Genomic DNA, 10,378 nt, shown 5'->3' with positions numbered 1-10,378 from the left:
GTTCATCCTGGTTTTCTGTAGATAATGAGCTATAACTCTGGAAATATTGCAGATTTTTGAAATCCGTTTGTTGGGTTTGCTAGGTAAAACCCATGGCTTAGTTTTGCTGCAAAGTTTGGTTCCTAAATCGGCCTAATTATTGAGTTATTATTTTTTCAGCGAAAAAAAAACTTTTTTGTTCATCCTGGTTTTCTGTAGATAATGAGCTATAACTCTGGAAATATTGCAGATTTTTGAAATCCGTTTGTTGGGTTTGCTAGGTAAAACCCATGGCTTAGTTTTGCTGCAAAGTTTGGTTCCTAAATCGGCCTAATTATTGAGTTATTATTTTTTCAGCGAAAAAAAAAAACTTTTTTGGTCATTCTGGTTTTCTGCAGATAATGAGCTATAACTCTGAAAAAATTGCGGACTTTTAAAATTTACTTGTTGGGTTTCTTAGGCAATACTCATGGCTTTGTTTTTTTGCAAAGTTTGGTTCCTAAGTTGGTCTCATTGTTGAGTTATTGATTTTTTTGCGAAAAAAAAAAACATTTTTTTATCATCCTGTTTTTTTTATCATAACTCTGAAAATATTGCGGATTTTTAGAATCTGATTGTTGGGTTTGTTAGGCAATTTTCATGGCTTAGTTTTGTTGCAAATTTTGGTGCCTAAATCTGCCTTATTTTTGAGTTATTGATTTTTTAGCGAAAAAAAAACAATTTTTTTGGTCATCCTGGTTTTTTCCAGATAATGAGCTATAACTCTGAAAAAATTGCGTACCATTGAAATCCATTAATGTGTTTTGTAAGGCAGTCCTCAGTACTTAGTTTGTTGCAAAACAAAATTCCTAAATCGGCTTCGAAAAATTGAAGCTTTCTGGGGACAACCGCCTAGCGGGCTGTGTGTATGCATGCGTAGCTAAGATTGCTTCCTTCTTCCACGAACGCTACTTGGTTGTCTTCGCGTGTAAAGCTGTTTTTGCCCAAAAAAGTTGTATCTTTAAAGATCTGGCAAAAAAAGGTTATCTTTAGAGGAGGTTATCTTGCAAGATCTTGCAAGAATCTTGCAAGATCTTTTAAAGAGATGCATCCTCTCTAAAAAAATCTAGCAAGATTCTTGCAAGATCTTGCAAGATAACCTCCCTTGATCGACTAGGGGTTGCTATCCCACGCTTTGAATGAGTTTTATCTGATAAGATCACCAATGCAGAGGCACCGAAAACAGTTTTTTTTCAGATTCCAACCACTTCGATTGAATAAAAAATTTTTGCAAACAAATCCAACCACGTAATCGAAATAAGAGACTGGCCTATCTTATCACAGCCCTGTAATGAAAGTATCAAAAAACTAGAGATTATGTTTAGGATTTTAAACAATTTGAATTTGCAATGATCAAATTCATGGCTAGTACTTTTCTAACTCGTGTAAATTTTTTTATTGTGATTATATTCGAATAAAAATTCAATGAGAATATGAAAAAAAAACATACAGATCACAGGCACGGCTGATTCTGATTCTTTTTCCTATAACTTGTAGCAAAATATGTAACATGATTGATCGTATCGGGGCCAAGCCCTGAATGTTCCGACTGCCATTTATTGTCTATTGAGCAGTAAAAAATGAAAAAATTAAAGGTAAAAAAAATAAACGAAAACTTGAGATTTTAAAATTGAGATTTTTTTGTGAAAAATGTCAACCCACACGCCAAATAAAGTACAAACGGATAAAATCTCCGCTTATGCGTTAATAGCGCGAAATATTCAGCGCATTAATTTTCGTAAATTGAAAAAAAATGGCAATTTTAAACCCCATAACTTTACGAAAAATGATCACTGGTGAAAAAATTTTTCAAATTTAAGCTTAGGATATTACTACCTTTTGAAGATATAAGAAACTCCCTTAAAAATGGCTAGTTAAAAAGTCGAAATTAGGAAAAATAGTTTTGAAAGTAAGAACAATAAAAAACGCATATCCAAAAACAATTCAGCCCATTTGAAACTCAGACGATTCAGCCAAAAGTATACAGACAATTCAGCCTGAGACAATTCAACCAGTTTTTCAAAAGGCTAGATTCGAAAAAAAATCGGATATGGAGTTTTTTCTCGGCTTAAGGTCGTCGGTGGGCGCGCCGATTGGCTGAATTGGCTCTGGCTGAGCTGTCTGCTTACTTTTGGCTGAACTCTCTGATTTTCAATTCGGTTGAATTGTCTTTGGCCGATTGTCTGGATACATAATAAAATGCAAATGAAGTTCTTAGTTTGTTTTGTACCATGAATTTATGATTGAAAAGAGATAATCAGAAGGCATGCTTGGAGCTTTAAATCTTCTCTATAGCTTGAAGAAACAAATCATCAACTGATCAAACATAATAAATTAGTTTTTTGAGATTTCAGTGACAGAGGTATAAACACAAATCAACAATCCAATTTCCAAACCAAACTGAGCCAATTGACTAGTGCACTTTATCTAAGACTCAATATCAAAAATTTTATTATTAATTCCTGAGCAAGTATGCTTTTTTCCAAATATTTGTGCTCTGGTTGGTTTTTTTCTTCAGCAAGCTTAATGAAGAAAATTTGAAAAATATTTTAATTTGCGAAAAGATTTCACCAGTGATCAGTTTTTGTACAAATATGGGGGTTTTATGATTGACATTTCGATATATTTCGAGCTATTATTTTTTGAGTGGAGATTTAATCAGTCTTCGATTGAAGGAAAGTTTTCTGCCCTGATTGATTTGTTGCTCGCAGCGATAAATATCACTTTGTGTTTTCTATGGCGTATCGGGGGATGATTTTCACATGATCAGGTAATTATGAATATTTATTCGTTTCACTAGGATGGTATTTGGTTGGTTGCTGTATTTTTCGACCCATCAAAATCAAAATGCAATGAACAAAATTTTGTGGTTAAAATTGTTTTAAAAAAGATCAGACATAGAGTACAAAAACAATGTTTTTTTTAATGTCATCTTGAAAGTACGAATATACCTTTTGTCCTCATGCTGATTCAGTTTTGTCAATTAACATTTGTATTTTTTTCGTTTTTGGCAGAAACAACGAGGTGACTGCAATATATATTTCTGTAAGGCCAACGTTTTTGAAGATTTTCGGCTACCGTGCCGCAGTTTCGCATCTCAATTTGGCGTCTTTACTGACATTGTGCAAGTTATTGAAGCTAGAAAAAACACCTGTACTGGCAAACTTAGATTGGGATCATTTAAGAGTAAAATGATGCACAATAAAAATCATAAAGCAGGATGGATTTAACAAAAAACGTTAATCAACATTAATTCATATTCAAATCTGAAAAAAAATCCAAATTGGTTTTGAGTTGATTTGGATCTTTCTTGTTTTTCTTGTTTTTTTTTCCAAATAGTTTTTTAAGAAATAATTTTTTAAATCCCAAATGCCAGAAAGTATCAACAATTATCGCTCTACAAAGGCCTAACTAATGAGAATTTTTTCATAAACACTCAGGTGTCAGAAATTTCAAACGGGGATATCTTCTTACATTTTTGAAATAATTTTGTTTTTCAAGTCGAAATCGATTGTGTGAAGGTCGCGCTACATTTTGTATGGGTCAAAACTGGTAATGAAAAACTTCGAGATAGTGAAAATGGTAAAAGGTTATCGAAAAAAAAAACAATAACAATCAAAATGCCGAGGGAACTGATTCTGAAACGTTTTAGTAAGATTTGGAAAGACTTTAGCAAAAGTAAAAAGAAATTTTTTCCAAATCAATCAGATAGATTTAGTTTAAAAATAGACCAGGTCTGAAACCAATTTTGTCAGCAATTCTTTAAACATGTTCCAAGATGTAAGTGGATTCCAGTTAAAAAATCTAGCTAGAAACCGCGTAGAAAAGCTGTAACGTAATTTTTGTTGTCTTGCTAGTTTTGTTGAGGATTCCGCAAGAAGCGACTATAGGTAGCTGTTCGGGATTCCGCAAATGTAAGCGGAGTCCTCAAATGTACATGAGTTTTGCAAAATTACAAGGACTGGGCTTACTGTTTGCGGCTTTCGCTTGCTACTTGCGGATTCCGTTTACAATTTTCGGATTTTTCCTTTATTTTGCGGATTCTATTTACAGTTGCAAAATCCACCACAGCTTAATTTTGCTAAATACTTTTACTAGGATTTGTTCATGGTTTCTACAAACTAAACAGGATTCAGCAAAATTTGTTTCGGGTTTCAAAAACTTTGTTGCGCATTCAGCAATGTTGACTGTTTTTGGCGCAACTTTGTGCACTGCAGTGTTTTAGCTATGCGTCCATGGAATGTAAAACAACAAAGAAGACCGGAAAAAAAAGCAATGATGCGGATTCCATGACATTTCTAAACTTGACCTGTTGCGGTTTCCTCATGCAAATCACAAAATGCACAGATTGTCCTGTTATCGTTCCTTCACCTTATTGTTGACAATTATTTTTTACTGTTAACGTTGACAAGAATGGCAGTTTTTTATTGTGACAAGAAAATAAAAAATGACACGGTGAGGAAATCGTATCACTATGGAAGAATTAATCATTCATGTTGAAAAATTCAACCTTTTCTCCAAGTATATCTTTGTCTTCTGTTCTAAAATCAATTGACAATCGATATATTGACAACCGTGAAAAGCAGTCAATTTTCAAAAAACGTCGACCTCGACAAAAAACTTTGAAAAAAAAACAATTGCAATTTGCGTATCTGGATATTGGCTGAAGTATGAACAATTTGAATTCGTTCACAAATTTAGCTACTAGTGTAAATTTAAGTCATAAAAAAGAGGCGGAGGTGCGGGAACTTAAGTCAGAGACTACTTAAATTATCGGATAACAAATCTAACAATTTCGAGCAAAACATTAATCTGATCTCCTCAGGTCAAAGTTAAATAAAAAAAAACGTTTTTGTTAACATGTGTTAATAAACAAACTAGCTCATTTAAAAACGTTTAGTACATTGGAAACACATATGGACGAATTGTTTTTTTCTTTCGATGTAACGCAAATTGTTTGCGGTGACTTCAACACAAACAGTGCAGGAAAGTCAAGAAAGTATCGAATTGAGGCATAATTTGGACAACTATAAAAAACACCCACAAATCGAGCTTTCAGATTGAAATTGGTTTCAGACTCTTTTTTCTTACAACTTAGTTTATTTAAAATTTCTCCGAACAAAAAAAATTTTGGATCAAAACGATGTAACTTCAAATTACACGAAAGTGATATTGTAACCCACAAATAAATTATGCACCTAGGAAAACGGGAGACAAAAATTTGATTCATGTTAATCACTTTTCCATTTTCAGGAAAAAGTTTCAGCTTTTTGCGGTTTTTTGTCGAACAAGAAACTTGTTAAAACACTAACAAATGATAAATGATAAATGCACAGATGTGTCTTGAACCAACTGGATAATGACCTCAAGAGGCCATACAGCTACTAATAAGAACTTCATCATAAACACTCAGGTGTCTTAAGGTTCAAACTGGATATCTTCTTAAATTTTGGTGTTCATTTTGTTTTTCAAGTCGAAATCGATTGTGTGAAGGTCGCGCTACATTTTGTATGGGTCAAAACCTATCTTCGAGAAAGTAAAAAATGGTAAATGGTTTTCGAAAAGGATTTGGAAAAATTTTAGTAATAGTAAAAATGAACTTTTTTTCCAAGTCGATCAAATAGATTTAGTTTAAAAATAGACCAGGTCTGAAACCAATTTTGTCAGCAAGTCTTAAAACATATTCCAAGGTGTAAGTGGATTCCAGTTTAAAAACATAACTTTTGTTGTCTTACTAGTTTTGTCGTGGACTCCGCAAGAAGCGACTATAGGTAGCTGTTCGGGATTCCGCAAATGTAAGCGGAGTCCTCAAATGTACATGGGTTTTGCAAAATTACAAGGACTGGGCTTACTGTTTGCGGCTTTCGCTTGCTACTTGCGGATTCCATTTACAATTTTCGTATTGCTCCTACAATTTGCGGATTCTATTTACAGTTGCGAAATCCACTCTAGCTTAATTTTGCTAAATACTTTTACTAGGATTTGTTCATGGTTTCTACAAACTAAGCAGGATTCAGTAAAACTTGTTGCGGGTTTCAAAAATTTTGTTGCGCATTCAGCAATGTTAACTGTTTTTGGCGCAACTTTGTACACTAAAGTGTTTTAGCTATGCGTCCATGGAATGTAAAACAACAAAGAAGACCGGAAAAATAGCAATGATGCGGATTCCATGACATTTCTAAACTTGACCTATTGCGGTTCCCTCTTGCAAATCACAAAATGGACAGATTTTCTGGTTATGGTTCCTTCACCTTGTTGTTAACAATTATTTTTTACTGTTAACATTGATAGGAATGGTAGTTTTTTTTATTGTGACAAGAAAATAAAAAAGGACACGGTGAGGAAATCTTATCACTATGGAAGAAGTAATTATTTATGTTGAAAAATTCAACCTTTTCTCCAAGTATATCTTTGTCTTCTGTTTTAAAATCAATGGACAATCGATATATTGACAATCGTGGAAAGCAGTCAAATTTCAAAAAACGTCGGCCTCGACAAAAAAACTTTGAAAGAAAAAAACAATTGCAATTTGCGTATCTGGATATTAACTGAAGTATGAACAATTTGAATTCGTTCACAAATTTAGCTACTAGTGTAAATTTAAGTCATAAAAAGAGGCGGAGGTGCGGGAACTTAAATCAGAGACCCTTTAATTTATCGGATAACAAATCTAACAATTTCGAGCAAAACATTAATCTGATCTCTTCAGGTCAAAGTTGAATAAAAAAAAAACATTTTTGTTAACATGTGTTCATAAACAAACTAGCTTGCGGTGACTTCAACACAAACAGTGCAGGAAAGTCAAGAAAGTATCGAATTGAGGCATAATTTGGACAACTATAAAAAACACCCACAAATCGAGCTTTCAGATTGAAATTGGTTTCAGACTCTTTTTTCTTACAACTTAGTTTATTTAAAATTTCTCCGAACAAAAAAAAATTTGGATCAAAACGATGTAACTTTAAGTTACACGAAAGTGATATTGTAACCCACAAATAAATTATGCACCTAGGAAAACGGGAGACAAAAATTTGATTCATGTTAATCACTTTTCCATTTTCAGGAAAAAGTTTCAGCTTTTTGCGGTTTTTTGTCGAACAAGAAACTTGTTAAAACACTAACAAATGATAAATGATAAATGCACAGATGTGTCTTGAACCAACTGGATAATGACCTCAAGAGGCCATACAGCTACTAATAAGAACTTCATCATAAACACTCAGGTGTCATAAGGTTGAAACTGGATATCTTCTTAAATTTTGGTGTTCATTTTGTTTTTCAAGTCGAAACCGATTGTGTGAAGGTCGCGCTACATTTTGTATGGGTCAAAACCTATCTTCGAGATGGTAAAAAATGGTAAAAGGTTTTCGAAAAAGGATTTGGAAAGATTTTAGTAATAGTAAAAAAGAACTTTTTTCCAAGTCGATCAAATAGATTTAGTTTAAAAATAGACCAGGTCTGAAACCAATTTTGTTAGCAAGTTTTTAAACATATTACAAGGTGTATGTGGGTTCCACTTTAAAAAATTTAGCTGGAATCCGCGTTCAAAAACCTGTAACCTAATTTTTGTCGTCTTACTAGTTTTGTTGTGGATTCCGCAAAAAGCTATTATAGGTAGCTGTTCGGGATTCCGCAAATGTAAGCGGATTCCTCATATGTAAGTGGGTTTCTCAAAATTATGCGGACTGGGCTTACTGTTTGAGGCTTTCGCTGATTACTTGCGGATTTCGTTTAAAATTTGTTGAATGTTCTTAGATATTGCTGATTTTATTTTTAGTTGAGGAATCCGCCACAGCCTAATTAATTTTTCTTTCGATGTAACGCAAATAGTTTGCGGTGATTTCAATACAAACAGTGCAGAAAACTCAAAAAGTATCAAATTGAGGCATAATTTGAGACAACGAAACACTAAAACACTCACAAATCGAGCTTTCAGATTAAAATTGTTTTCAGACCACTTTTTTCTTACAACTTAGTTTATTTAAAATTTCTCAGAACCAAAAAAATTTTGGATCAAAACGATCTAACTTTGACTTAAAGGAAAGTGATTTTGTAACCAAAAAATAACTTAGGAACCTAGGAAAACAGGAGACGAAAATTTGATTTATGTTAATCACTTTTCCATTTTCAGGAAAAAGTGTAAACTTTTTGCGTTTTCTTTTTGTCAAACAAGAAAATTGTTAAAACACAAACAAATGATAAATGATCAATGCACACATGTGTCTTGAACCAACTGGGTTATGATCTCAAGAGACCATACAGAATTTCATTCTTTGACCTAAAATCGGCTCACTAAGAATAGCACCGGAAATAATTTCTGTACATTTGATGAAATTCAACTAAGCAAAATCTTCACCATTGATTCAAACAGTCCAAAAAGCCCAGCGGATAATTAATAAGCCAAGAAGATCTACATAAAGTATCGAAACAAACAAGCTCGAAAGTTTGACGACTGGTTCAAATTACAAAGCCGCAAACTAATTGCATATAAGGATGAGGAAATTGATCAGTTGCGCCTCTAGCTAGGAGTTAAACAGGGAAAATAATCAAAACAACCTCAAACAGAAACAATCCGGTTTTCTCAAATAATTTCATTTTGAACAAGGAAGATCTAGTGGACATGCTATACAGCAAGGAAATTTTCACTATCTCAACCTGTTTATTTTTGTATTTCTCCTTTTTTTTATTGTTCTCAGGAAAATTAGTACTTTTTTATAGTTCTCAGTTGTTGTCAAAACTGATGAAATCGATGTAAAGAAATTGAGAGAATAACTTTTTCTTCTGAAAAGTCTGAAAACGAATCGGAACATTAAATTTTAGAATGACTATATCTCATGCTAATAGTTAATGATTGTAAACGCGTTTTTATAACAATCTTTGCTGGCGTGCTATGCTGATTTTTTTAAAATTATATATTAAAAGTTCTAAAATAAGTTAGCGCTTTTTTCTGTCTTTTTTTGAGCCAACCATTTGAGTTTTTTAAACCTCAGGATTGATAAAAAAATGTTGGAGTAGAAAACAAGTGAACAAAAAGAATTCTCGAATTTAGTTTATAAACTTAATTTGATAATGATATGAAAATGCTCAGTTTTTTGTTTTGATCTCCTTATAAAAAAGTTAAAGGCTCTCCAGATATTTGGAGAAGTTTATTGCTACAAATTTTTCTAGCAAAAAATGGATAGGCGCACATTTTTGTGCCTCTATGTTCCTGGATTCGAGAGACAAATCTTCAAACAGGTTAAATTTTGTCAAAAAGTTTAACGAGAATGAATAACAGAAAAAAAACAAAGGAAAATCTTGTTTCGGAATCCGCCTAAAATTCACAAAACAGAGAAATTGGCCTCGTAATGAGAACAACATGCATGGTTTTAAAAAAATCAAATTCAAAAAACTTGCCGGGTTTTGTCTCCATGTGATCGAAAGAGAACCAGTTGATTCGTCTGAAGTTGTTTTTTGTCCAATCATAAAAATTTTCCATTTCCTTGCCCCTGGATTTTGGATCAAATTCAGGTGTTTTCTCTTGAGCAACAAATTTGGGTTGCCAGTACTTAACCAGACAGAAATAAGAGCTGAAACAAAATTCAAACAGGTTTTGATTCATATCATAAAAAAATATTATGAATTGCGCTCAATAATTTCCAATTTTCTGGTGAAACTTTCTTCTTAAGTCTCATTTTTGTTTTTCAAATAGATTTTTGTTTTTCAAGATAACAAATGATTGGTTGAGAGTTTTTTATTACGTATTTTCGGTCAAGGAAAAAACCATTTCGTAAATTTTTAATCTGATATATCTCACCTTGTTTCCTTTGGTGTAGATGTGTTGAACACTTTTTCAAAAAAAAACTATAATCAACGCCAACTTACGAGAAAAAATGTATTGAAGAAACTTCAAACTTCAATCTTTTTTCTAGTTTTTTTTCTGAATCATCAAAGGCCGTTCTCACAGCCAGACCAATGCGTATTACTTTTTTAAACTAAATTTACCACGAGATCTGTCGATGCTCTAGGTCAATTTCTTAAATCCTTCTTATCTTAAAAGCTGTTTATCTTATAACTTACGCCAGAGTTTTTTTGAGCAATTTTTAATTAGTTATCAAAGACTGTCTAGCATTAGGTTTTCTCAACGCCATCCACTCTGAAAAGTTAATAATCGATTATGTATTCAGATTGAACGATCGAATTTATTAATTTTGAGAAAAACTTATTAGAATAACTCATAATCGATTGTAGTAATTTTTCATTGCAAATGATAATCAAATTCAATCGCTTATAATCAGTGGTTTTTCATTGCCAATTTCCAATTTCGAAGCACTGATTGTGAAAAAAAACACATAATCTGTATGAAAACTTTTGCATTTTT

The 10,378-nt window shown here is 32.7% G+C and overlaps 1 long non-coding RNA gene across 1 annotated transcript in view; it reads right to left on the bottom strand.

The window, feature by feature from the left end:
* Positions 1-9,441: 9,441 nt before the first annotated feature.
* Positions 9,442-10,378, bottom strand: part of LOC134846977 (uncharacterized) — a 2,070-nt gene continuing 1,133 nt past the window's right edge. Inside the window, exon 3 of the long non-coding RNA XR_010162840.1 lies at positions 9,442-9,587. This is a non-coding gene — a long non-coding RNA (uncharacterized LOC134846977). The remainder of the gene's footprint in view (positions 9,588-10,378) is intronic.

The sequence above is a fragment of the Symsagittifera roscoffensis genome, chromosome 5 (genome assembly GCF_963678635.1).
Source record: "Symsagittifera roscoffensis chromosome 5, txSymRosc1.1, whole genome shotgun sequence".
In the NCBI taxonomy this organism is placed as follows: domain Eukaryota; kingdom Metazoa; phylum Xenacoelomorpha; order Acoela; family Convolutidae; genus Symsagittifera; species Symsagittifera roscoffensis.
Note: the sequence above shows the minus strand (reverse complement) of the source record. Positions and strands in the feature narration are given on the sequence as shown.